This window comes from Lissotriton vulgaris, chromosome 8 (genome assembly GCF_964263255.1).
Source record: "Lissotriton vulgaris chromosome 8, aLisVul1.2, whole genome shotgun sequence".
NCBI classification, from domain to species: domain Eukaryota; kingdom Metazoa; phylum Chordata; class Amphibia; order Caudata; family Salamandridae; genus Lissotriton; species Lissotriton vulgaris.
In genome coordinates this window covers 144,578,874-144,605,888 of record NC_141696.1, presented here as the reverse complement: position 1 = coordinate 144,605,888, position 27,015 = coordinate 144,578,874, and the positions used below count along the sequence as shown (strand labels likewise).

At 46.2% G+C, this 27,015-nt stretch overlaps 1 protein-coding gene across 2 annotated transcripts in view; it reads left to right on the top strand.

Moving 5' to 3' along the window:
* Window positions 1-13,185: 13,185 nt before the first annotated feature.
* RELT (RELT TNF receptor) overlaps window positions 13,186-27,015 on the top strand; it is a 186,039-nt gene continuing 172,209 nt past the window's right edge. The window contains exon 1 of one of the 2 annotated variants that reach the window (XM_086933845.1): window positions 13,186-13,297. The gene's annotated coding sequence lies outside the window, so the exon portion shown is untranslated. The remainder of the gene's footprint in view (window positions 13,298-27,015) is intronic. The other variant, XM_086933843.1, reaches the window with a different exon arrangement.

Below are 27,015 nucleotides of genomic sequence, written 5' to 3'. Positions count from 1 at the left end.
AAAGGGCACCAACGTTACAAGCAAACCAAAAATCAATTTCCTATTTAAACGTGATTCTAACTATAACTCCCCAGTAGCACACACACTCACAACACACATAAAAACACCACACATATATAGGCATTCCTTCATCAAGAGAGAGAGGTCATAATTGGAAAGTTTAAATAAACATGTAGGCAAATATATTGCCTCAAGCAATCGCTACTTTGCAAAGAAATGCACTTAGACAAATTAATGTACATGCATGTTGAAGTCTGTTTTTTTCTGTATTGCTGCCCAGCACAGAGAGGTATTGAATAGCTGAGGAGTACGGGCAGGACAAACCAAGTGAGGGAGGGGATAGAATTCTCCCAAGATACCAATGATTATGAGCAATCCAAAAATGTCTTTTCAATGGAAAGTGCACCTTAACCATAACTACAGAGTCACTATTGCCACGGTGTAATATAGATATACACTTATGTAGATATATGCAGATAAATATACATATAGACACATGCATGTGAGTCTTATTTAAACTTCTTAAGTAAATATGTAGGCTCGTGGATTGCTTCACACAATTGCTACTTTGCAGTGAAATGTACCTTGGCATATTAACTGTGTTGCAAGGTGCAGTGTCTGTTTTTCTGTATCACCACCCAGGACGTGGCAGCATTCAACAGCCTCGTGGGGCCTAGTGAGGAGGCCAGGAGGAACAGGCATTGATCCCATCTGCTCCCCCACAATCCCCGGACCCCAGATTAGGAACCACTAAATTAAATCATTGGGAATATTGGCCATCCGTAATAACGTGAAGAAGACATTGTCATCATCTATTGATAGGTGCGTCGCCTTATGGATGAAAACAATAATGACATTTGCACAATGTGTGTTGAGTCCTTCTACGTGATGTTCAAGGTGGATCACTGAAATAATATCGAGGGACAAAATATCGACTTGCAAAAATATCGTGGACAAAATATCGACAGTCAGAATATCGAGTTTGTATCTACAAACAGGTAAGTACAAAAATATCGAGTACAAAATATCGTTTACAAAAATATAGTTTAAAAAAATATCGACTTTATTAAAAACAGTGTTAAATTAAATTAATATTAAAATTTAATTACTAAAATATACTTAAAAGTAATTAAATTAACTTATAATAATTAAATAATAAATGAAATTAATAAAAAAAAAAGTTTACAATCATATTTGTTAAAACATATATATATAGTAACATACTATAATTAAATAAGATACTATTATATTACCGTACGGTAGCAGAAGTGTAAAAAATACTATTCCCACTCCAAACAGTGCAAGCGTAGGGAAATCATTGGATAGCGTAGGGGTTAAAATTACTATTCCCACTCCAGTGGGTGCAACAGTAGGGAAAGCGTTGGATAGCGTAGGGATTAAAATTACTATTCCCACTCCAGTGAGTGCAACAGTAGGGAAAGTGTTGGATAGCGTAGGGGTTTAAATTACTATTCCCACTCCAGTGGGTGCAACAGTAGGGAAAGCGTTGGATAGCGTAGGGCTTAAAATTACTATTCCCACTCCAGTGAGTGCAACAGTAAGGAAAGTGTTGGATAGCGTAGGGGTTTAAATTACTATTCCCACTCCAGTGTGTGCCACAGTAGGGAAAGCATTGGATAGCGTAGGGGTAAAAATTACTATTCCCACTCCAGTGGGTGCAACAGTAGGGAAAGCGTTGGATAGCGTAGGGGTAAAAATTACTATTCCCACTCCAGTGGGTGCAACAGTGGGGAAAGCGTTGGATAGCGTAGGGGTTAAAATTACTATTCCCACTCCAGTGGGTGCAACAGTAGGGAAAGCGTTGGATAGCGTAGGGGTTAAAATTACTATTCCCACTCCAGTGGGTGCAACAGTAGGGAAAGCGTTGGATAGCGTAGGGGTTAAAATTACTATTCCCACTCCAGTGGGTGCAACAGTAGGGAAAGCTTTGGATAGCGTAGGGGTTAAAATTACTATTCCCACTCCAGTGGGTGCAACAGTAGGGAAAGCGTTGGATAGCGTAGGGGTTAAAATTACTATTCCCACTCCAGTGGGTGCAACAGTAGGGAAAGCGTTGGATAGCGTAGGGGTTAAAATCTCCGCTTCCCAGCAGAGTGGTCGCTCCCCTGAGGCTCCCTGAGGCCGTGGTATCGTTATTGCAGCGCTTTGCCCATAACTACTTTCACATTTATTTGCCAGCGTTATCTGCTTAGTTTATTTTTGTGTGCTCTGACCGCCGCTTTGCATTTATTTCACGTTAGTCTGCCAGCGTTATCTTAATAGTTTAATATTTGTGTGTTCTGACCGCCGCTTTGCATTTATTCCACGTTTATTTGCCAGCGTCATCTGCATAGTTTATTTTTAGCCTAATTCTTCCCAGCATTTGCGTTCTCCCCAAGCGCTATCGGCGCCCAGACCCCTCCGCCTCCATTTTGATGATTGTTGTCCTCCGTAGCTAGCCCGCCCCGCCTCCCAGCTGAGACGCCCTCCCACAGTCAACAAACAGCGCTCCAGCACCTGGAAGCGCCGTGACTCGATCTCCGCTTCCCAGCAGAGTGGTCGCTCCCCTGAGGCTCCCTGAGGCCGTGGTATCGTTATTGCAGCGCTTTGCCCATAACTACTTTCACATTTATTTGCCAGCGTTATCTGCTTAGTTTATTTTTGTGTGCTCTGACCGCCGCTTTGCATTTATTTCACGTTAGTCTGCCAGCGTTATCTTAATAGTTTAATATTTGTGTGTTCTGACCGCCGCTTTGCATTTATTCCACGTTTATTTGCCAGCGTCATCTGCATAGTTTATTTTTAGCCTAATTCTTCCCAGCATTTGCGTTCTCCCCAAGCGCTATCGGCGCCCAGACCCCTCCGCCTCCATTTTGATGATTGTTGTCCTCCGTAGCTAGCCCGCCCCGCCTCCCAGCTGAGACGCCCTCGCCCCTCCTCCTCCACTATCCATATATGACAGTTGTTCCCGCGCGCAGCGTCCACGCGCAGCGACCGCGCCCAATTTGCGCCGAAGGTGCGCCAAAGGTAAGCCCATCTACGCCCGTCCACGCCTGGACCGCGCCCAGCGCCAGACCCCCTGCCCCTCGCGCTGCCCAGCCCTCCCGCATCACCTACGATGCCGCCACCCTCCTAGCCCTTAACCCCGGTCGCGCCCCCAACTGCGTCCAAGCCGCACCTGGACGCACCCATGGACCGTTCTCCTGCTTCTCCTGCAAATTTAGCGGCACCGACAACCTCTCCGCTACGACCACACCACAGATTCCCGACCCCAACCACCTACAATGCATCCTTCTCAACACCCGCTCGGTCCACAGGCACGCCATTGACCTCTGGAATCTACTAGACACCATCTCTCCTGACGTCGCCTTCCTAACGGAAACATGGATGAACGCTTCCTCCGCCCCTGACATCGCCATCGCTATCCCTGATGACTATAAGATCACACGCAAGGACCGCACCGACCATACAGGAGGAGGTATCGCTATCGTCCATAAGAAATCCATCCGCATCTCTACCAGCTCCGACGCCAACCTCGCTAACTCCGAACACCTTCACTTCCAGATCCACATCGACCCCAAGACAACTCTTAGAGGCACCCTCCTCTACAGACCACCAGGACCCCGCGCAAAATTCAGTGAAGACATCACGGACTTCATCACCCCACACGCGCTCCCCTCCAAAGACTACATCCTTCTGGGAGACCTCAACTTCCACCTTGAAAAGATCAACGACCGCAACACCGCCACCCTCCTGGACAACCTAGCCAACCTCGGACTCAAACAACTGGTCACTTCCCCCACCCACATCGCAGGTCACACACTCGATCCCATCTTCACCTCCAGCAACCATGTCTCCTTCAGCCACACTACGGATCTCCTCTGGACTGACCACAGCTGCGTTCACTTCACCTACAACAAGCCGAAACCCATCATCCACTTCCAACCAACTCTACAAAGAAACTGGAACAAAATCACCACGGATCAGATCTCCACATCGCTCCTTCGAACCTCCCCAGCCCTCTCTTCTAACGCCAACGAAGCCGCCTCCAACCTCACCCTTTGGTTATCCAACACCGCCGACACCTTAGCACCACTGAAAAAACGTCAACACAAATTTGGCAACAAGAAGGCCTCATGGTTCAACGACGATCTCAAGAAGTCCAAGAAACTGTGCCGCTCCCTTGAAAAGGCCTGGAAAAAAGACCCATCCACCAGCAACAAGGACGCCTTCAAAAGCGCCACCCGTACTCACCACCAACTGATCCGAAAAGCCAAGAAAACAGCATTCAAGGATCGACTGGACAACCACGCCCACAACAGCAAGGAACTCTTCAACATCGTCAAGGAATTTTCCAACCCCTCGGCCAACTCCAACGACATCACCCCCTCTCAAACCCTCTGCGACTCCCTAGCCTCTTTTTTCCACAACAAGATTGCTGACATCCACAACAGCTTTGACAACCAACCCGGAAGCCAACCCACCCTACCATCTGCTGACCATCTTCCCCCCGTAAACACCCTCAACGCCTGGAACCCAATCTCCACTGAGGACACCATCCGCCTGATGAATTCCATCCACTCTGGATCCCCCACAGACCCATGCCCTCACCACATCTTCAACAAAGCAGACTCCGTCATAGCTCCGCACCTCCGAGACGTCATCAACTGCTCCTTCAACTCCGCTACCTTCCCAGAAGACTGGAAACACGCTGAACTCACTGCCCTTCTGAAAAAACCAACAGCAGACCCCACCGAACTCAAAAACTACCGCCCCATCTCGCTTCTTCCATTCCCGGCCAAAGTCATCGAGAAAGCTGTCAACAACCAGCTCGCCGCCTTCCTCGAAGCCAACAAATCACTCGACCCCTCACAATCTGGCTTCCGTGCCAAACACAGCACTGAGACTGCCCTCATCGCAGCTACAGACGACATTCGAACTCTACTGGACAATGGAGACACAGTCGCCCTCATCCTCCTCGACCTCTCTGCAGCCTTCGACACAGTCTGCCACAGCACCCTTTTACAACGCCTCAGAAACATCGGAATCCAAGGAAAAGCGCTGGAATGGATCACCTCGTTCCTCACCGGAAGAACCCAGAGAGTCCGCCTCCCACCATTCAAGTCCGAGGCCTCTGAAATCATCTGCGGAGTACCTCAAGGATCCTCACTCAGTCCCACCCTCTTCAACGTATACATGAGCCCCCTCGCGGCCATCGCCCGCCAACACAACCTCAACATCATCTCCTACGCGGATGACACTCAACTGATCCTTTCTCTCACCAAGGACCCCAGCACCGCCAAAACTAACCTACACGAAGGAATGAAAGAAGTCGCCGAATGGATGAAACAAAGCCGTCTGAAACTGAACTCAGACAAAACAGAAGTCCTCATCCTAGGTACTTCCCCCTCGGCATGGGACGACTCCTGGTGGCCGGAAGCCCTCGGAAAAGCACCCATCCCGACGGACCATGCACGGAACCTTGGCGTCATCCTGGATTCTTCACTCTCAATGAACAGACAAGTCAGCGCCGTATCCTCTTCCTGCTTTAACATCCTTCGCATGCTCAGAAAAACATTTCGCTGGATCCCCTCCGAAACAAGGAAAACAGTCACCCACGCTCTAGTCACGAGCCGACTGGACTACGGAAACACCCTCTACGCAGGTACCACCGCTAAACTCCAGAAGAAACTACAACGAATCCAAAACGCCTCAGCCAGGCTCATATTAGACATCCCACGCAACGAACACATCTCTGGCCACCTTAAAGACCTCCATTGGCTACCCGTCAATAAGAGGATCACTTTCCGACTGCTTACCCACGCACACAAATCACTCTACAACATCGGACCAGATTGCCTCAACTCTCGACTGTCCTTCTACACCCCCTCCCGCCAACTTCGCTCTTCCAGCCAAGCCTTCGCCACTGTACCTCGCATCAACAAGACCACCATGGGAGGCAGATCCTTTTCATACCTGGCTGCCAAAACAAGGAACTCACTCCCCGCTTACCTTCGCCTCACCCAGAATCACCTAGCGTTCAGAAAGCAGCTTAAAACGTGGATATTTGACAAATAATCCTCCTCCCCTTCCTAAGCGCCTTGAAACCCTCTGGGTATGTAGTGCGCTATACAAATTTTATGACTTGACTTGACTTGACTATTCCCACTCCAGAGAATACAACATTAGGGAAAGTAAATACTTCATAAATAATTAATAAATGTATTATTGAATATCTATTAATAATTATTTAAAAATAATTAATATTTGTATACAATATAATAATTAATATATTAAATTTACTAATTAACAATAATTATTTCTATTGATCACTTATTCATACGAATTAATAATAATATTTACAATTAATTATTTAATAATGAAAAAGTATTTAACAATTATTTGAAATTAATTAAATATAAATAAATGTAATTAATTATTTATTTATAATTTAATCACTTCCCACCCAATTCCCCTATAAACTCACAACTCGCTACTAAAATAATTTAGTAAAATTTACATAATTACCAATTAATCAATTAACATTAATTACCAATTAAAATTTAATTAATTAACTATTATAAAATTACTATCTATTAATTTACATTTACTATTCATAATTCATTTTAAATATTTAATTAATTATAATTAAAATACTTCCCACCCTATTCCCCTATAAACCCACAACCCGCTACTAAAATAATTTAGTAAAATTTACATAATTACCAATTAATCAATTAATTAACATTAATTACCAATTAAAATTTAATTATTTAACTATTATAAAATAATTAACTATTAATTTAAATTTACTATCAATAAATTAATTTAAATATTTAATTAATTATAATTAAAATACTTCCCACCCTCTTCCCCTATAAACCCACAACCCGCTACAGAATTAAATTACGCAATAATGATAAAAACAAAAATCATTAATATAAATTAATTATAACATAAATACACACTTTTCACACATATTATACCATAAAAATACACACAAAAAATTAGATGTTATTAAAAAATCGATATTTTTTACTATCTATATTTTTAACAGTCGATAATATATCACTTACCTTAAAAACTATATTTTGGTCATCTATATTCTGTCCTGTCGATATTTTGTCCAGTCTATATTTACAAGTCGATATTATGTCCAGTCGATATTTTGGAGTCGATATTATGTCTGTGCACCGTTCAAGGTGTCAAGATAATGTTCCTACTAGGTGGAATTTGTAAGCAATGTAGTTTCAGAGAAACTAATCCTGCATGGTTACGCATGCAAATGTGTTTCAAAATTCATCGTGCAACAGAGAAGACAACTTAGAAAAACTGTACATGGTAAAAAAGGCAGCATTCCTGCACGGGTCTAACTAAGGCACATGACAGTTGCAGAAGTTGATAAAAATGTAAGAACTCATTTGATTTCCAGTCAGAGGAAAAAAGGGTTTGGAGGAAGTCTGGGAAGCATAAGCACAGGAATTTGCATTGACAATCTAACAGAGATAGCAAATTTAAGGCGTAGGTAGCTCCAGGGGACATGGAGGGACAGGTTAAACCTCTTTGAAGGAAGCAAGTGAGTCCCCTAAAGAAAACTGAGTTTATTATGTATTCCTGGCTCATGGATGCAGGAAATTAAATTAACATGAAAGTGCTGTTGATATGAACCCTGGTGTTTCTGGAGCATGTGGTAGAATGTTTGCTGTTGATATGAAACCTGGTGTTTCTGGAGCATGAGGTATAATGTTTGCTGTTGATATGAACCCTGGGGTCTCTGGAGCATGTGGTTGGAGGTTTGCTGTTGATATGAACCCTTGGGTCTCTGAAGCATGTGGTAGAATGTTTGCTGTTGGTATGAAACCTGGTGTTTCTGGAGCATGTGGTTGATGGTTTGCTGTTGATATGAACCCTGGGGTCTCTGAAGCATGTGGTTGGTGGATTGCTGTTGATATGAACCCTTGAGTCTCTGAAGCATGTGGTAGAATGTTTGCTGTTGATATGAAACCTGGTGTTTCTGGAGCATTTGGTTGATGGTTTGCTGTTGATATGAACCCTGGGGTCTCTGGAGCATGTGGTAGAATATTTGCTGTTGATATGAACCCTGAGGTCTCTGGAGCATGTTGTAGTATGTTTTCTTTTGATCTGGACCCTGGGGTATGTGAAGCACGTGGTACATGGTTTGCTGTTGATATGAATCCTGGGGTCTCTGGAGCATGTGTTTGGTAGTTTGCTGTTGATATGAACCCTGGGGTCTCTGGAGCATGTGGTTGGTGGTTTACTGTTGATATGAACCCTGGGGTCTCTGGAGCATGTAGTAGAATGTTTGCTGTTGATATGAACCCTGGGGTCTCTGGAGCATGTGGTTGGTGGTTTACTGTTGATATGAACCCTGGGGTCTCTGGAGCATGTAGTAGAATGTTTGCTGTTGATATGAACCCTGGGGTCTCTGGAGCATGTAGTAGAATGTTTGCTGTTGATCTGAACCCTGGGGTCTCTGGAGCATGTGGGAGAAGGTTTGCTGTTAATATGAACCCTGGTGTTTCTGGAGCATGTGGTTGGTGGTTTGCTGTTGATATGAACCCTGGGGTCTCTGGAGCATGTGGTAGAATGTTTGCTTTTACCCTGAACCCTGAGGTCTTCGGAGCATGTGGTACATGGTTTGCAGTTAATATGAACCCTGGTGTTTCTGGAGCATGTGGTTGATGGTTTGCTGTTATGAACTACACCAGCCACACTTTTGGCTGCCTAGCACCAAAACAGGCACCCTTGTGTCATGGTGCAAGGGTGCCTGCGTTGTAGGCAGGATTGCTTTCTGCAGAAAGGGACACCTTCCTGCATAAAAACAATACTGAGAGGCATTTTCCTCTTTCTCTGTGTGCTGCAAAATGTAGCACACAGAGAAAGAGGAGAAATAAAGATATTTCTCCTCATTACGCCTCAAATGGGGAGGCTTAGCATTTTGATGCATTCCCAGCCAAAATCCATGGGTGAATGTTTGGGAAACACCCAGGCTCCTCCCCTGGAATACCGCCCTTCCGCAGAGTAATGCAACAATTTCCTATGCTTTGCGTTACTCTAGATTTAGCAAGCAATGCAGTGCTGCGTAAGGTTTGAGTTTGAGTTTGAGTTTAAAATATTTGTATAGCGCACTTTCACCAGCGGTTTCATGGCGCTGCAATAGACAGATCTCCAAGGTAGTAGTAGGGGAACAGAAGAGGAAGGGGGGAACACCAAGTGGTTTAGTTAAAGCATTTGTCAAATAGGTGGGCTTTAAGTTTCTTCCGAAATTGAGGGTACAGAGTTGTAGATCTGAGCTCAAGAGGAAGGGAGTTCCACTGTCCGCAAGGTGGCCTTGCGGACAGGGCCAGACTGACCGTAACGGGCACCGGGCAATCCTGCGGTGTGCCGCACGGGTGGGGCAGGTTTTGGGACGGTTTTGTTACAGGGCCGTTTTTGCACAATCGGTCCTGTAACAAAATCAGCCGAAAACCAGCCCTGGCAAAGAGTTCCGCGGCACCCCCAAGCCCCGGGGGGGGGTCGTCCGAGCACTTTATCAGGGCCGGTTTTGGTTCCCAGTCTGGCCCTGCTTGCGGAGCTTGATAAATATCAATTAGGTTTTGTGTCGCTTTTGCACCCCATTGCGTGGTGCATGGGCAAAGCAAAAGCTTGCTAAATATGGCCCAAAATATGGACAACGAATTAAGAAGAGGCAGGAAAATGTGAAAGTGTCCAGTTTTGTGGGCATTCCCTGGTCAAGGAGAGCTTTCAGACTGGTGATATGCATCCCCTTACCAGTGCAGGTCTGTCTCAGTATGGTTACCTGGGCAAGGGGCCTGGATACCCACAGCAGGAAGATGCTTCTCCGTGGTTTTAGGAGCCCTTTAACTTTTAGAAACTGCAGAATCCCTGCTTGGCTGTGGAAGGCACCCTGGGTCACCTGAGTAGCAGGGCCGGACTGGGAACATAAACCATCCCTGGCAATTCAGTTGGACCAGCCCCGGGTGGGGGTGGACAGAGGTGCTAGTGAGCAGCATTGCTACTGCTTTTGTTACAGGGGGTTGATATTGCAACGCTGCTGCAAAACCGGCCCCCAGTAACAAAGCCGGCCCCCACCACTCAAAAACCGGCCCAGCAGGAAAACGCCTGGTGCCCGCTATGGCCAGTCAAGCCCTGCTGAGGACTGTACGTACTTGTCCCACTAACTTGCCAACTCTACTCACAGAGAGTCTATTTGAGTCCTCAACATGAGTCTGGACTTCCGAAACTTGACTGTGCCATCAACTGGGTAGCACGTGCCATGATACCAAAGACACAACAGGTACATCCACATATTTTTTTTGTTGGTGAGCAACTTGTTCTTTCATTCTTATTGATACTGAAAAGAGAACTGGTTTAGAAACAAATCAGTATTGACCCTGCTCCAATCGGAACAGTCCAGCCTGAACTGCCAAGCCAGGCCTCCCTGAACCGGAACACAAGCCACCCAGGTCTGGTTTCGCCCTGCTCAAGGTTGATTTACATACGGCTCAGTCCAAACCGAGGTTACATAGTGAGCGAAAAACAATGGATTGGGATGCGGCCCTGAGCGATCGTAAGTAGCTGAGAATAATTCAAGCGTTCCATCCACCACCTTGCTTTTTGATGCCCTAAGTGTGACAGGTATACTTGGGTACCGTGCTCACTGTGCCACTCGAACCAAGATGTACCTGGCTGGTGAGCCCATAATAAGGACGAAACTGCTTGTTGGTTTCTTGTTCAGGGAGGACCTGGCCTGGCAGTTTGGGCTGGACTGTTCCCATAAGGAGCAAGGTCAAGGCTGATTTGTATACGGCTGTGTCCAAACTGAGGTGGCAATGGTGGGCAAAGAATGAGGGGTTCAGATGCGACCCCAAGCGATCACCAGGGACTGAGATGAATTGAAGCATGCTATCCATCGCTTTCTTTTTTATATACTTTTAGAAAGTTGGCATTTTCTTCTGCAAACCCTGTGGTGCCTGCAGCCTGTTTCCTGGGTCACATGACTAGGTGTAGTTATCATATGGGCTTTGCGTATTACTCACAGACAATCACACAATAGGGGGATTGGACATTGGCAGGATGGACCAGCCTGTCAGGATGGAAGAGGTGGAGCTGTGCATAGCTTGACTTGCACTTTAAAGAAGGTGCTCAGCCCACACACAAAGAACTTCACACTAGCCCATTTGTGACCCCAGACTTTCTGGGACCAAGGCAGAGAGGAAGAAAATTGCAACACCATCTGGGGGAGGGGGGAACTCCATAAGTTTCTTTCACTTCAAAGCTGGTGCCAGGTATATAATTAGGACTGTCAGACCCATTTTTAAGTTCACTTCTGTACCTGTGAAGGACTCTTGGAGGACCTGAACTCTCGGAAGGCGTGCTAAACGTGCTCAAATCCAAAACTTGGGACTTTCAGCCAAAATGTACCTTGAGAACTGGTAGTAAACTGAGACATCCCTGCTCGCCGATCCGCCCATGGTGCATCGCCGGTCAGCCTGACTTCTCTGTAGCTCCCGCTATGTTCTTCTCCAAAGCAAAAAATCATGAACTCATCAGCTACAGCCTGCAGCTACGTCATGCTGGAGATTGGAAATGTTCAACTTTCAAAATAAGAGACAATGGCAGATTTACTAGAAAGTCTTGCAAAGCAACGCATTAAGTGTGCATGCTGCGCTGCATTGTGCAACAGGGAGAGGACAGAAATGTGTCATATTTACAAAGATGTTGGCACGCTGTGTGCTGCCTAGCACCAATGATGGCCCCATTGCAGCATGGCACAATGGGGCCTGCATTACGAGCAGGATTCTTTTCGTGAAGGAAGGGATACCTTCTGTAAGGGCATATTTCTCTTTCTATGTGTTGCGTAGAATGCAGCGCATATGGAAAGAGGAAATAAAGAGGAGAAATAAAGATATTTCTCCTGGTTGCTCCTGGGTCAGGGAGGCGCACCATTTTGACGCAATTCCTGGTTTACTGGCCTTAGTAAATTTAGGATTGCATCAAAATCCATGGATGGATGAATGGGAATACCCATATTGAACCGATGGACTGCATCCTTTACGCGGGGTGGCTATTTACTAATCCATGCAGAGCCACGCAAAGTGGCTTTACATGGCTAGGTAAATCCCAGTCAAGTGCTTGTGTTATGCAAGCACCACGCAAGCCCTTAATAAATCTGAGCTTAATTTGAATGTAGAAATCTTCACCGCAAATTCGTCCTAGCGGCTCCCCAACGATGACATCTCCTCCTCGGACACTGCCAGCTGCCTTGCCCCACTGAACTTTAACTTTTCAGGCATTTTGTCTAAAAAAAAATTCTGAAGGTAAACGAAGACCAGGCCCTCCATTTCGTGCATCCGAACTGAGCTGTATAATGTTCGGCCATAATTTTTGAATTTGCCTATGTCTCACACAACCTGATGTTCACGGTTAGTGCTTTGTTCTTTTAGGTGCTATTTTTCACTTTAAAGTTTTGAAATTCATAACTCCAGTTCTACTGATTGGATTTTTATTGTTTTGGCGTCAAATAATTTGTTAAATTTTACTCTATTTTTCTAAATTGGTTGTGATTTTTCTTGTGTTGTGGTTGCACTTTATAACTGCTTGTGTGCTGCATAAACACTTTACACACTTTGTGCCTCTAAGTTAAACTTAACTGCTCTGTGCCAAGTTACCCAGGGTTGCGCACTGGTTAATTTAATGACTTTTTGTGGTTCACAGAAACAAGTTTTATAGCTGTTGCTTGAGAAAGGATCACCCCTCAACAAACAACCCAATTTCTAACAAGGGCAAACATGTAAAAATGGGGTCTAATAAGGGGCTGGCTAAAATTCATAATAAACGGAAAAGTATGGTTTTGAAGCTTTAGGGTGTATTGGTGCGCTTCAGTGCTCGCCTCTGCTCTCTTCTCCATAGACTTCTTATGCACCAGACCAGTCTCCCCAGCCTCTCTGTGCCTCGGAGTAACGGTCCGTGAATATTCATCGCATTGCACACCCGGATCTTTCCGGTAGGGGGCGCCCGCTGCCCGGTGCTAACGCATCCCTATTGAGCCCGTCCAGTTCAAAGAACCGCAGCATCCCGCCTCCCGCTCTGTGAGGGTGAGAAGGGGGCGGGGCCATGACTCTTCGGGCGCGGCTATGCAAATGAGCCGGTCACAAAGACCCCAGAACCGGCAAAGAGTTTGAAGACTGTCCTCCCTGTCCTGCCGCCCGTGCCCGGTGCCGCCCTGCCCTCGGTGCCCCCGGATTGAAGGACCCCCGGGAAGGAAGGAGCTCAGGTAAGATGTCCTTGTGCGCAGTGCGGACAGAACCGCGACCTTCAGGGAGCAGCATCCGCAGCGCCTGGAAGCGGCTGCGGATGGAGCGTGAGAGGAGGCGCTGGGAGCAACGGTCACCGGCCAGCGCTGTGTATTCTATAGGGGTCTGCGGGCGACATCTCCGGAAGCGCTCTTGGATCTATAAGGACACGGTACCTCTGGCTGTGTAGTCTATAAAGACGCTGTGCGGCTGGCTGTGTATTCTATAGGGACACTGTAGGCATGACCCTATAAGGGTACTGTAGGGCTGGCTGTGTATTCTATAGGGGCACTGTAGGCATGACCCTATAAGGGTACTGTAGGGCTGGCTGTGTATTCTATGGGGGCACTGTAGTATTCTATAGGGGCACTGTAGGCATGGTCCTATAAGGGTACTGTAGGGCTGGCTGTGTATTCTATGGGGGCACTGTAGTATTCTATAGGGGCACTGTAGGTCTGGCTATGTACTCTATAGGGGACTGTAGGCATGGTCCTATAAGGGTACTGTAGGGCTGGCTGTGTATTCTATAGGGGCACTGTAGGTCTGGCTATGTACTCTATAGGGGACTGTAGGCATGGTCCTATAAGGGTACTGTAGGGCTGGCTGTGTATTCTATAGGGGCACTGTAGGTCTGGCTGTGTACTCTATAGGGGACTGTAGGCATGGTCCTATAAGGGTACTGTAGGGCTGGCTGTGTATTCTATAGGGGCACGGCAGGGCTGGCTGTGTATTCTATAGGGGCACTGTAGGGCTGGCTGTGTACTCTATAGGGGACTGTAGGCATGGTCCCTCCGGGGGCGCTCAGGGGTCGGTAAGGTCACGGTAGACTGTACTCTACTGCAGGTGGGGTGATGTACTTGTGGTTACCTGTGTCCCATGTCTGCTGGTCCTATGCACCATTCTCACATTTACACTGTGGAGTAAACCTCAATCGCGTCGTGTATAGTGTTTTTTTTGGGGGGGGGGGGGGGTTATTCAACGTGTTTACGGGCATTGTGATGTTCGTGATGCTCAGAGTTGTGGGGCACTGTTCCGAATGTATAGTGTGTTTGTTTAAAAGTACTATTGTTCCGGATGTATAGTGTGTTTGTTTAAAACTACTCTTGTTCCGGATGTATAGTGTGTTTGTTTTAAAGTACTCTTGTTTTAAAGTACTCTTGTTCCGAATGTATGGTGTGTTTGTTTAAAAGTACTCTTGTTCCGAATGTATGGTGTGTTTGTTTAGAAGTACTCTTGTTCCGGTTGTAATATATATATAGCGTGTTTGTTTAAAAGTACTTTACACAGTCTCTGTCTGCCAACGTACACCGTGCTTTTTGCTGTGACGTACAGTTTGTGTATTCTCTGTACACGTACCTGTTATTTTGCTACGTACATTGCACGCCTCGCTACCTTTGTACACTGGGTACATCTTATGGCGACAATGTATATGGCTTTTGGTGAACGGGGCGTGTAAAGCTCTCTCCCCTGCTGTAAAGTGTACACCGTCCCTCTAGCTCGTGATGTGCAGCATGTTCCATCTATGCGCTATGACCCGCATTCCTTGCCACCTGTTTGCACTGTATCTAAAGCGCCTCGAGCACTGTGTGTACGCGGATTACCATTACTAGCCTCTCTCTTGCTGTAAAGTGTACACTGTCCCTCTAGCTCGTGATGTGCAGCATGTTCTGTCTATTAGTGACCCGCATCCCTTGCCATCTGTTTGTAAAGTGCACTGTATCTATAGCGCCTCGAGCACTGTGTGTACGCGGATTACCATTACTAGCCTCTCTCTTGCTGTAAAGTGTACACCGTCCCTCTAGCTTGTGATGTGCAGCATGTTCTGTCTATGTCGCATCCCTTGCCATCTGTTTGTAAAGTGCACGGTATCTATAGCGCCTCGAGCGCTGTGTGTTCGCGGATTATCATTAATATCTTCGAACTTATTTTAATGTCATATTCATGTCAATTTGCAGATTCTAACTGACATAACCGGGCCAGATCCAGATTTATGAAGTGAAATGAAAATGTGTTTTGTAAAGCGCAATTAGCTGCCTAGAGGCGTCCAAGCGCTAAAGCTAACAGTGTATGGACAGCTAGGCAAGTGACAGAACAAGAACAGAACTATTTATTAAACAAATAAGTTTTTAGGTGCTTCCTAAAAGAGGTAAGATCTGAATTGGACCTGAGAGATAGGGGTAAACTGTTTATATGGAGTATGTTCTAGTTACACGTTGTCAATATGTAGCGCTGCTTTCTGTTTGCTTTTGGGCGCTGACGACTGCGGGCAGATATTCGTTTCTTGGGATGATCTGAGGGAAAACAGCAGCGGAAAGAAAGAGGAGCAAGGGCCGAGATATTTGCATCTTTTGTGGCACTGTCGAGACACCGCATGGCTTCGTGTGGCACTTTTCACTTCTAGGCGCTTGACCCAGTGCGGCGTAGCGCATCGTTCACTTTTAGCTGCAACGTTCTGTGAACCCTCACCTCTGACTGCACGAACACGTCTGGCTTCTGTGTTTTTCAGTCCTAGCCGTGCGTTTATGTGCGCCACTGTCTTATTGTCACCGTCAGTTACAGCACCATTAGTGTCACCTCTCACTGCGCGGCACTGCACCGTGGCACGTCATGCCCTTCCCCCTCTAGGGTCACCTCCACGTGTATCACTTCTATATAGTTTTCTCTGTGTTGCACCGACGGCTGCTTGGTTGCACATCCAGCTGCACGGCCATTTGTATGCCTTGCACATCTGGCTGCACGTCCGTTTGTATGCCTTGCACTTCTGGCTGCACGTCCGTTTGTATGCCTTGCACATCTGCCTGCACGACCGTTTGTATGCCTTGCACTTCTGGCTGCACGTCCGTTTGTATGCCTTGCACTTCTGGCTGCACGATCGTTTGCATGCCTTGCACATCTGCCTGCACGACTATTTCTGGGCCTTGCACTTGAATCTGCACAGCCATTTGTGGGCCTTGCACTTCTAGCTGCAAGGACAAGCGAGCAGCATCTATGGTCTTGCTGCATTGCAGTGTTTTGGCGTCTTCTTGTGCGGTTATTTTGGTCTCCCTGCTCTTATTCCATGCTGGTTCTCCATGTTGTACAGTGCTCTCCCGCCCCGACTGGGCATAGAATGAGCCTTACACAACATAAATAAATATATTTTGATCCAGGGTTTACCCTCCCTAGATCGGGCCTACCGCCTCTTGAGGCATGTTGTGACACCAAGAACATGGAGGGGCTTGAAGCTGCCCGTTGCTTACCATTGGTTGGCCTTCCTCATCACTTTCATTTGCTTGCCACTTATTCATGCCCGAGCTTGTCAATCATGGGTTCGTCCCACCCATGGAGCATTGCCTCTTCACAGTCTCTTTGATTGGTTAGCAGCCATTAATGCTCCCAGTACTTGCTTCCCGAGCACTACTTTTGCTGTGTGAAGCACTCCATTAGAGTGCATGTGTTTTCCTGCCGTCTTCCTCATATTCGTCTCTTCCCCTGCACTTTCTGTTGCTCGGCTACAGCTTTTGCCTGTCCTTGCCTCCTGCGCTCACCAGCGTGCCTCTCTGCATTGCTTTACCACCTGGCCTTGTGTTGCTTTGCGTCCTCTCAGCGTTCCACCGCCCACTCTAACATCAGTTGCTATGCTTGCCCTGCCCATCAATCCGCTTAAAAAAATGCCTTTGCATGTTTATATTCTCTTTAGTTACCCATCGGATCGGTAACTAAAAAGAAAAGAAAAAACACCTTCGTAATCTTATTGGCACGTTCATGTGTGGTTCGAGCGCTACAAAATAGCGAGGGCGAGTGCGTCAAAGGTTTTTTTTTAAACTTTAGTCTTTTTGCACAGCATAGTGGATGGCATTCGGCGTGGCTAAAAAACACTGAGAAAGCCAATAGGTCACAAAGGCGAGACCTATTGACTTTGCCAGTGCTTGTTTTTTATAAGCATTTTGCCACCTGTTCTGTGTCATTGTATGGGGATTCCGCGTCTTCTATGGGAGGCCGTCCAGCCCCAATGCTCTTTACTGGCAGGTTTCACTTTGTTTTTGATCCAGGCATGAAAGGAGACCTGTGGATCAGTAATAGATGAAATGTGGAGTATAGACGAGACACATTTGTGCCTTTGGTGTTAAAATTAGACGAGAAAATTGAGAATGGATTGACCTGGTAGCTTTACACCACCACCAAACTTACCCTTCTGCCGGAAATGACGCACTTTACTTTGCATGCACAAGACCTTGTGACCTTCTCCTTGCCCCCAGGTTGAGCCACCTCTCCCTTATATCAGTTTATAAGGAGCACATCCGAAACAACTGTATTGATGCTCACGCATCGACCTATAGAAAGATGAAAGGCGGAGGCGGCTCAGCTAGGATACAGTCTGGCAGCAAAATGTTCCATAGCATTTCTCAGTTTTTTTTCTTTTTTATCCCCAGGGTGGCAGGATTGGAAACTGCCCCACTAGAGTAAGGATGCTGACTGTTCACACGTGACACCTGCAATGTTTTGATTTGATTGTATGTTTGAAAAGTGCTAACTAATAAACAACAACACAACAATTTAAAGAGGGTCACAGGGATATAAAGTTTAAAGACCCATACCTGGTTCTTATCCCCAGCTACTACCAACTGTATAACACAGAAAAACACAGGGGGTCTAACAGCTTAATTATGAGGCTGTGCTGTCAAACCGAGTCAACAAGATCTCGGAGTGTATAAATCACATAAAGACAGCGTATTGCAATATAGTGGTTGATACTAAGTGCATAAGGAAAAAACCAACACAGCTTGGACAGTTCAAAATTGGCCAACAAATTCAAAGCGATTAGCAAAGGGTTTCCATCAAATTGACTCAATGATCAGTCCTATCATTTGGCCAAACCCTGGTGCATGTCAGGCTGGTCCCCTGATCATTGGGACATCAAACACCGCACCATTGGTTGCTAATTAAGGATTTGGACAACCAACATAAACAAACCGTCTGAGATGGCTGATCTTTGATGGTAAATTAAACAACAGTGCAACAGAAAAATTGTGACTTTAAAATAGGATGGAGTGTCCACCTAGTAATAACTTTATTCTGTGGACAAGACACGCCTCCTAATTAAAAACCAGAACAGTGCAAAGGAAAGACAGTCAGCAAATATCTGTCTAATAGAGGGCCAACATGTTTCTGCCTATTGGGTATTGAATCCCTCGGCATTCGTCAGGGCCTATGTTCTTACGATAGTTGCACTCATAGTAGTGAAAACAAAGAAAACACCACCATCACCAAGGAGAAATATATAAAATGTGATCAAATAAGGTTGAATACGGTACGACCTGTAACAACCAACGACATTACCCCTCCATATCAATTTGAAAATATGAATTCTGTGGAGGAAAATGTATAGACATTATTATAAATTAGCTGTGTCCTTCACTTATGCATTGTGTATCACCAAAATTACCTTTTTAAAGAAAGGATTGATTTATTAATGCTCACCCTTCTTGGTAGGGGAAAGGACCTCACCTCACCTGGACCGTGCTCAGGTTATACGAGGCCCCGCACTGTAGATATAGGAAGTAAAACAGAAATAGAGCGCCATCAAGCAAGGTAAATAAACCTTATTATGATGCCCAACCTCATTTCTGTGGGACAAATCCCCTATATCTAAGGCCACCATGTGAGAGAATTCAAACCCCAAAACTCTGTGTGCCCAGCCCTTAGGAGTCTCAAAACACTAGACACCAATCTATTCTCATCCAGACTGGTAACTTAATCATAGTGGGATAACTAATAGGCTGAAAACTCTTTATGTATCATTAAATGTGAATAAAATATTTATACAGCTGTACAAGCTGACTATCACCTACTATGAACACCTTAAGGACTCACCTATCCGTCGGTGCCTCAAGCTTCCATCTGAGACTTGGGGGAGGCACCGACTGGTAGATGGTGTCATCATTCATAGTTTCCAAGGAGGTGTGTTTGTATGGTATCCCTCCATCAAAAATACTCTCAAGTAACATTGTACTGTGCTGCTAAGTTGAGAATAATGTCCCAAGGGCTCACTCTCCCTATCAGTTAGAACCACAAGAGAATATACTGTGGGATCTACTCAATTCATATGTTATATGGTGTAAATCAAAGCGCACTACTTTGTACTCAAAAAAACGCGACAAGCGCGAAAGAACGCGAAAGCTTGCATTAGGAACTACTGGATGACATCATTTCTTCCATATTTGTAGTCCTCTTTGCCTGAGTTCGCCCAAATAACATTCTACTACACTGTTATATTCATATTCAAACCCCGAGGTTCCCTCTGTTTGTCAAATAGAGCGAAGGAGAGAATGCTATGTGGGGCATACTCATTCCTCTTATATTAGCCATGTACTGCAGGGCAACGCTTAGCGCTCGAAACATCGCGAGAACTCGCGATCAGAACTACGGAATGAGGTCATTTCCTCCCTCTTTGTAGTCCTCTCCTCAACTGAAGAATAAGTGACCCAAAAGCGCATTTCTGCTATAACACACAGAAGACATCACGTGGGGAACTGCTAGATAGAACTATGTCCTTCATTTTAATGGTTCAATGTCTATTAACAGGCTGCACTGTCTCTCAAGAGTAGTAACAATATTCTTAGAATTTGAAAAGGGTTGCTTATGTACCCATTTGCTGACGCGGAGCAGTGCATATCAAACGCATCGCATATTGCCCATCAGCACATGGTGTGTCCTTCCGTTATTGATGCTAGCAATTGTGTACCTAGCGAGTAACGTAGCTCATATAGAATCTAAGGGAACTTATGTATATACAATAGAACATCCATACTAGTCCTCACACACCATGGACTATTAGTGTCCCTAAATCCATTAATGTGTGTCCCAAATCTTGACTACTCTTGTGGTGTATGTCAATGACAGAAGTGTGTCCTGCTGGTTCGTGCAAAACTCACTTTGAGGTAAAAAGATCATTTGTGTGAAATAGCTATAGCTGCAATTAATGCCTATCACTGCCATAACTGTGTTGATGGGATTAATAACTCACATCTCCAGTTGTATTGTTGTAAAAGAGTGGTTGGACCTAGGGAAGGCAACCTACAGCAAGGTCCAAGGAATGTCATTGTTCATTCCACATTTGTCAGACTGAAGCCTGTGAATCCACTTTTGTTCCTTTAAGAACAAATAACCGGACACATCACTTACATGGCCTGGTATAAAGGGCTTCTCAAGGACAGTCCATTGGAAGTCCGTTTCCAGATGTGCATGCTCCAGGAAGTGTCTTGTAAGTTTGGTGTTGGACTTCTTACAGCGAAAAGAGCTCTTGTGCTCTAGCATTCTTGTGCGAACTTTTCGAGTGGTCATGCCCACGTACCGGATGGAGCAAGGGCATGTCAGCATATAGATTAGGTTGTTGCTGTTGCAATTTGTAAAATTGTTCTGCACCCAAGGTCTATTTGTACCTATGTCTATTTGGCTTGTGTGTTTAGTCTGCGGACAAATTGAACAGGTACCACAAGGATGGTGCCCTACCACAGGGGGTAGATTCCATCAGGTTTCACCAATCTTTTTAGTGATCTCTTTGGGGCGAGTGTGTACAAGCCGGTCACGGATGCTACTGGCTCTTTTGAAGGCAAATAAGGGTTGCGCTATCTTCTCCTTGCCATGATTGAGAAGGCGCCAATGTCTTCTAACAATCTTCTGGATAACATTGCTTCTTGTATTGAAAGTGCTCACAAATGTGAGCCTTTCTAACAGTGGTTTTGCAATGGGAGGTTCGAGGAGAGCTTCTCTATTATTGTTCATCGCCCTTTTCTTTGATCTCTTGATGAGCGAGTTTGGATAATGTCTCTCCCTCAATTGTGTACTGAGTTTTCTCGCATGTGTCTCAAAATCCTCCTTACTGGAACAGTTCCTACGAACCCGTAGGAACTGTCCATAGGGTAAATTCTGGCATAAGGATTTAGGGTGATAGCTTTGGTATAGGAGCAGAGAATTGCGCGCCATGGGTTTCTTGTAAAGCTCACTCTGCAAGCCTGCAGGTGTGGCATAAATGGACAGATCTAGGAAAGCAATTCTTTCATTATGTGCCTCCATCGTAAATTTGAGATACTGATTTCCGGTGTTTAACCACAGATGGAATTCTTTGACCGAATCAAGAGTGCCTCTCCACACCACCAACACATCGTCGATATAACGCTTCCACCACCTAACTAACTACAAAGAAAAAAAAACACCTTCGTAATCATATTGACACGTTCATGTGTGGTGCGAGCGCAACAAAATGGCGAGTGCGTCACAGCTTTTTTTTTAAACTTTAGTCTTTTTGCACAGCAAAGTGGGTGGCATTCGGCGTGGCTAAAAAACACTGGGAAAGCCAATAGGTCACAAAGGCGAGACCTATTGGCTTTGCCAGTGCTTGTTTTTTATAAGCATTTTGCCACCTGTTCTGTGTCATTGTATGGGGATTCCGCGTCTCCTATGGGAGGCCGTCCAGCCCCAATGCTCTTTACTGGCAGGTTTCACTTTGTTTTTGACCCAGGCATGAAAGGAGACCTGTGGATCAGTAATAGATGAAATGTGGAGTATAGACGAGACACATTTGTGCTTTTGGTCTGAAAATTAGACGAGGAAATTGAGAATGGATTGACCTGGTAGCTTTACACCACCACCAAACTTACCCTTCTGCCGGAAATGACGCACTTTCCTTTGCATGCACAAGACCTTGTGACCTTCTCCTTGCCCCCAGGTTGAGCCACCTCTCCCCTGTATCAGTTTATAAGGAGCACATCCGAAACAACTGTATTGATGCTCACGCATCGACCTTTAGAAAGATGAAAGGCGGAGTCGGCTCAGCTAGGCTACAGTCTGGCAGCAAAATGTCCCATAGCATTTCTCAGTTTTTTTTCTTTTTTGTACCCAGGGTGGCAGGATTGGAAACTGCCCCACTAGAGTGTGGATGCTGTCTGTTCACACGTGACACCTGCAATGATTTGATTTGATTGTATATTTGTAAAGTGCTAACTAATGCCCGAGGGCGTCTAGGAGGCGGAGAGTTGACTGGAAAGGAAAAGAAACAGCTAGACCTACACAAAAATAATGATTTGTTATTAAGCCATTTGAAGACATTGCAATATCATCTTTCACTAGGTGTCACATTGTGCACTAATGTACTGACCAGTCACAGCTCAAGTGTCCACATTCCACGCGTAAATAGCTCGTCCACTCCAGCTTTGGTCTTTGCATTCAGGTACTTGTAGTCCAGAAATCACATTCTGTAATTAGGACTACAAATCCCATCTAGGGTGGTCAACTGTCCAATTTTCTGCATGTTTGTCCCCTCTTTTGTGTTATCTGTCCCGGTGCCCACGTCGAGCTACTGGCGGTGCCAACTTTCCTGGTTATGCCACTCAGGGCAAGCAGGAGAGGAGGATCACACCTGGCGCTGTGTCTAATTTACCACCATATTTCATTTGGGTGATTAGACCAGGAGACTAGGTAATGTCTCTAATCCACCTCCAGCTAATAGCTAGCCCAGTTTGTAACTAGATATTTACTAGCAGTGTTTACATGGATTAAAAATGATGCTCGTCTTGACAGAAAGTTCAAAGAAAGAAAGAGTAAGTTCAAAAAGTGATTGCCCAAGGACACACAGTTTAACCGAATGGGAAGGCTGGGATTAGAAAGTTCATCTCTGGTTTCCACACTTTCGAGCTAGCCCACTCGCCCACCACTAGGGAGGACATGGTCCTTAATGCCATCGCCCAGAATCTATCCTTCAAGAAATATCACTGTTGTAGGCCCTCTCCAGATGTAGAGGGGGACATCTTTTTCAACGCGGAAGTTACCCCGCAGTGCTTTTATGACGCGTCCTTTACAACGCAAGCCGAAAACAACGACTTGCGCTGGAGGGTGCTAAAGGATAAAGAATAGTATATTTACTATTCCAACACCTTCCCTACTATCCGCGGATACTGGTGTTAGAATAGGAAATGTATACTATTTACTATCCGCGCCCAACAACGCAAGTCGTTGTAACGACTTGCGTTTTTAAAGACGCGCTGTAAAGGCACGCGTTGAAACGGTACGCGTTGTACCGTCATACATCCGATGTAGAGTACCGAGTCTATTTCCAGCATATTTCGCCGAAGTAGTAAAGCCGCGACTAGATGGCAAGTGTGCTAGTTCAGTGCAGAGAGGATCCCCGCTGGACCACCCCAGTGACCTGCCCACCTTGTCAGGGTTCTGTTAAGGCTCATTTATATAATGTAGCTTTCACTTCTGTGTAGAGCTTTTTTCTGAGCTCCACCATTATTTCCATATAATAAGGGAAAAACGTGTTCGAATTGCTAGACCAGGCCTCTCCAACGAGTAGCTCGTGAGCTACTAGTAAATCTCCAGCTACCTGTGAGTAGCTCCTCTAGGTTGCAGTCCAGCCTACTAAAGTTTAAGCGTCTGCTTGGTTGAATTAATATATTTGTTCCAAAACTGAAAGTGTGTGTTTGAGACGATAATGTGTGCTTTTTCCTAGCTCATAAACTGATGCATGATGAAAAATTATTGAATTTCCTAAATATTTTTTTTTTAAGTTGATATCTGAGTGATAAATGATGTGGCATTGGTGAGACTTATTAACTGTATAATGTTCTTGGCACCAGCAGCATTGCTATATGGCCAAGAACATGTATTTACTTTTTAAAGCCTTTCCAAGGTGACTCATCCTTTTTTAAAAAAATTCTGGCAACCCTGCCTGATTCACTGAGGTGACCGCTGCTTGCATTCTTGCATAGGGGGGGGCACTAACAGAATCCTGTCTAATGTCATCACTACTATAACTCTAATAATATTAGTAGCTTGGGATGATTTTCTTTCAACATAAGTAGCTCTTGTTACAGAAGAGGCTGCAGACCCCTGGGCTAGACCTTTCCTTTATGTGTTGTCATTGGGTGGTTACGGTCAGAATCCGCAGTGGGGAACATTGTTTACCGTTGGTGTTTCAGGGTTTAACTCCTTAACCCGCAACACAAATCCCGCCGCGGTGCGGGAGTTCTGAAGAGTGGGCAGGGCGCATCGGCCAACGGACGTGCGCCGCACTACCGAAGCAGTGCTCGCGACGGCCATTGGCCGACGCGCGCAGCGAAGGGGTTAAGTCTATTTTATTCCATGTGGTGAACAGAGTTATTAATTTTGTAAACTTGTCTATCAAACGTGGCAATAGCGAGATGTTATGGCTTACTCCATGAGGTGGTAATCCTGTTGGAACGCAGTATGGCATAGTAAATATAAACAATAAGCATGATTATGGCCAAGTTATATCTTTCAACCTGGCCTGATTTTAAAATGGGATTTATGGAGTGAAACCCCAAAAGAAAGGCGCTGTATGACTCCTGGCTTCCACGCTCCTCAACAAACGTCTTCTGATGTCTTTCTGTATGCATGGTGTCTCCGTACGCGCAAACTATCCAAGTGGATACATGCCATAGACCCGGTTAAGGCGGGAGATTCTCGGTTTATGTAGCTAAAAATGGCTTTACTTTGGCTGTCTCCTGCCTGAAATTGTATCTGCTGCAACAGAAGTCAATGGGGGAAATACATTCTACTGGTTATTTTTTTTTTTATCTCCCACTTCCTTCTTCTAAGATGTTGGCATGTATTTAAGTTGGCCACCCTACTAAGCACGTGCAAAAAAAGTTCCTTGACTGGTTCAGCTACTTGCAAAACTTGAACATTTTAAGTTTTTTTTCCTGGGCACTGAAGCGGGTGCCTTCTGGTATCTTGTGGGGTGGGTTGGGGTGTTGTGTGTTTGAGGGTGGTGGGTATTGTGTGAGAGACAGAGATGGGAAGGGCAGCAGTGAAATTGCTTCCCCAGAGGAGGGGATGGGTACTGCAGTTATTGCTGTCTTCAAATGCACGTGTATTGTAAAATGTCAGCCAGCTGTTTGGGGCTGCTGTGGAAGCTGCACAAGATTCTACCACTGCTCCGCCAAACCTCGTGGCAGGTTGTAGTCCCGGCTTTAATTCTTTCCCACCTGGACTACGGCAACTCTTTATTCCTGGGTTCTCCCGAGGCAACCATTCAGAAACATCAAGTGGTGCAAAATGCAGCTGCACGCATGCTCCTGGGTATCCCCAGGTCCCAATTAAAGCCCGGCAGGGGCTGGGGGGCTGCATTGGCTCCCCGTTGCTCAAATAATTGAATTTAAGTCTCTCTGCATTGCCCATAGAGTCCTTCACGGGAGAGGCCCTCCCACCCTTCAGCCGCCCGTTACCCACTGTGCCCCCAATAGGACGCTCCGCTCCTTGAACATGCACTTGGTCACTGCCCCGAAAGTTAAAAGAGGCAGAAGAGGAGGACCCTCTTTTAGCTTTATTGCCACAAAGCTGTGCAATTCTCTCCCCTTCGCCATTAGGTGTCTGGATTTCGAGCCGCGCTTCCGCAATGCTTGATCTCACCCGATCTCTGCTTAGTTGTGCGTTCTCCTCCTCTTTGCACTGGGGATGCCTGTGGAAGGTTAGTAGTGGTGTGCCTGGTCAGCAGGGGGCAGTGCTCTGGGAGGTTAATAGTGGTGTCTGGTCAGCAGGGTGCAGTGTTCTGGGAGATTAGTAGTGGTGTGTCTGGTCAGCAGGGGGCAGTGCTCTTGATGGCTAGTGGAGGTGTTCCTTGCCAGCAGGGGGCGCTCTTCTGGGAGGTTAGTGGTGATGTGCCTGGCCGCCTGGGGGCGCTCTTCTGGGAGGTTAGGGGAGGTGTACTTGGCCAGCAGGGGGCTCTCTTCTGGTGGATCGGTGCTCCCCTGGTCCCTCAGAGCCTGCGGTGTCCCCTTCACACATTTGAAGCTTTGTTTGTCTAGCTGCTCACAGGGGCCTCGGTCTGTTGTTTCCCGCTCTTGGTTTGTGTAGAGTTCACAGGTGAACACAGCCAGGGTCCTTTCTGTCACAAAATTATTCGAGCCCTCCAGGGAAGGAGCACCTAATAAGCAGGAAGCCCCTGCTATTACTAACCTACTCAGCCCTCACCAGACCTTCAGCTCAGGAGCACATGAATAGCAGTAAGGCCCCTGCAATTAGTAAATTAATCAGCCCTCCCCAGCCCTCCAGGCCTCAGGGCAATGTCCTGGCAGGGGAGCACAAAACACAGCTGCTGGGTCATTGATGGTAGCCAGGGGGGGGGGCTGAGGTGAAGATGGTGCAAGTTGCAAAGATCACCTGGCCCCCACAGCGAGACCCATTCTTCCTCACCCACTATGCCCTGAATGTGAAGGGCTGTGGGCAAGGTGTTGAAACTAACACTGTTTATGTGCTGGGTGGGTGAAAATGGCTCAAAGGCCTGCGCAACACCTGGCCCCCAGGGAGGCCGATTTTTTCAATCACCCCCTCCCCAGCCACCCTCAGCGTGATTGCTTTGCAGGGCAGGGGGTGACTGTGGTCGCACAGTGAAGTTGCATTCATTTCTCTCTCTGTCTCCGTGCCCTCTGTGGGCTGTTTTTTTTTCCTCCCCTTTCCTAGTCCACAGAGAGCACAGAGACAGGGACCGAGAAATGAAAGCAGCTTCACTGTGAGGCTGGGAAAGGGGAGAAAAAAATGGCCCACAGAGGGCACGGAGACACCGGCCCTTCGGCCGATGCCCGAATGCCCGCATTGCCAATCCGCCCCTGAACACAGCGGCTAAAAGCCCCAGTGTGCTCACAGTGTAACTATCAGGGCCCTCGGTGCACCTCTCCCAGCAGCTGCAGCGGTGGGGCCA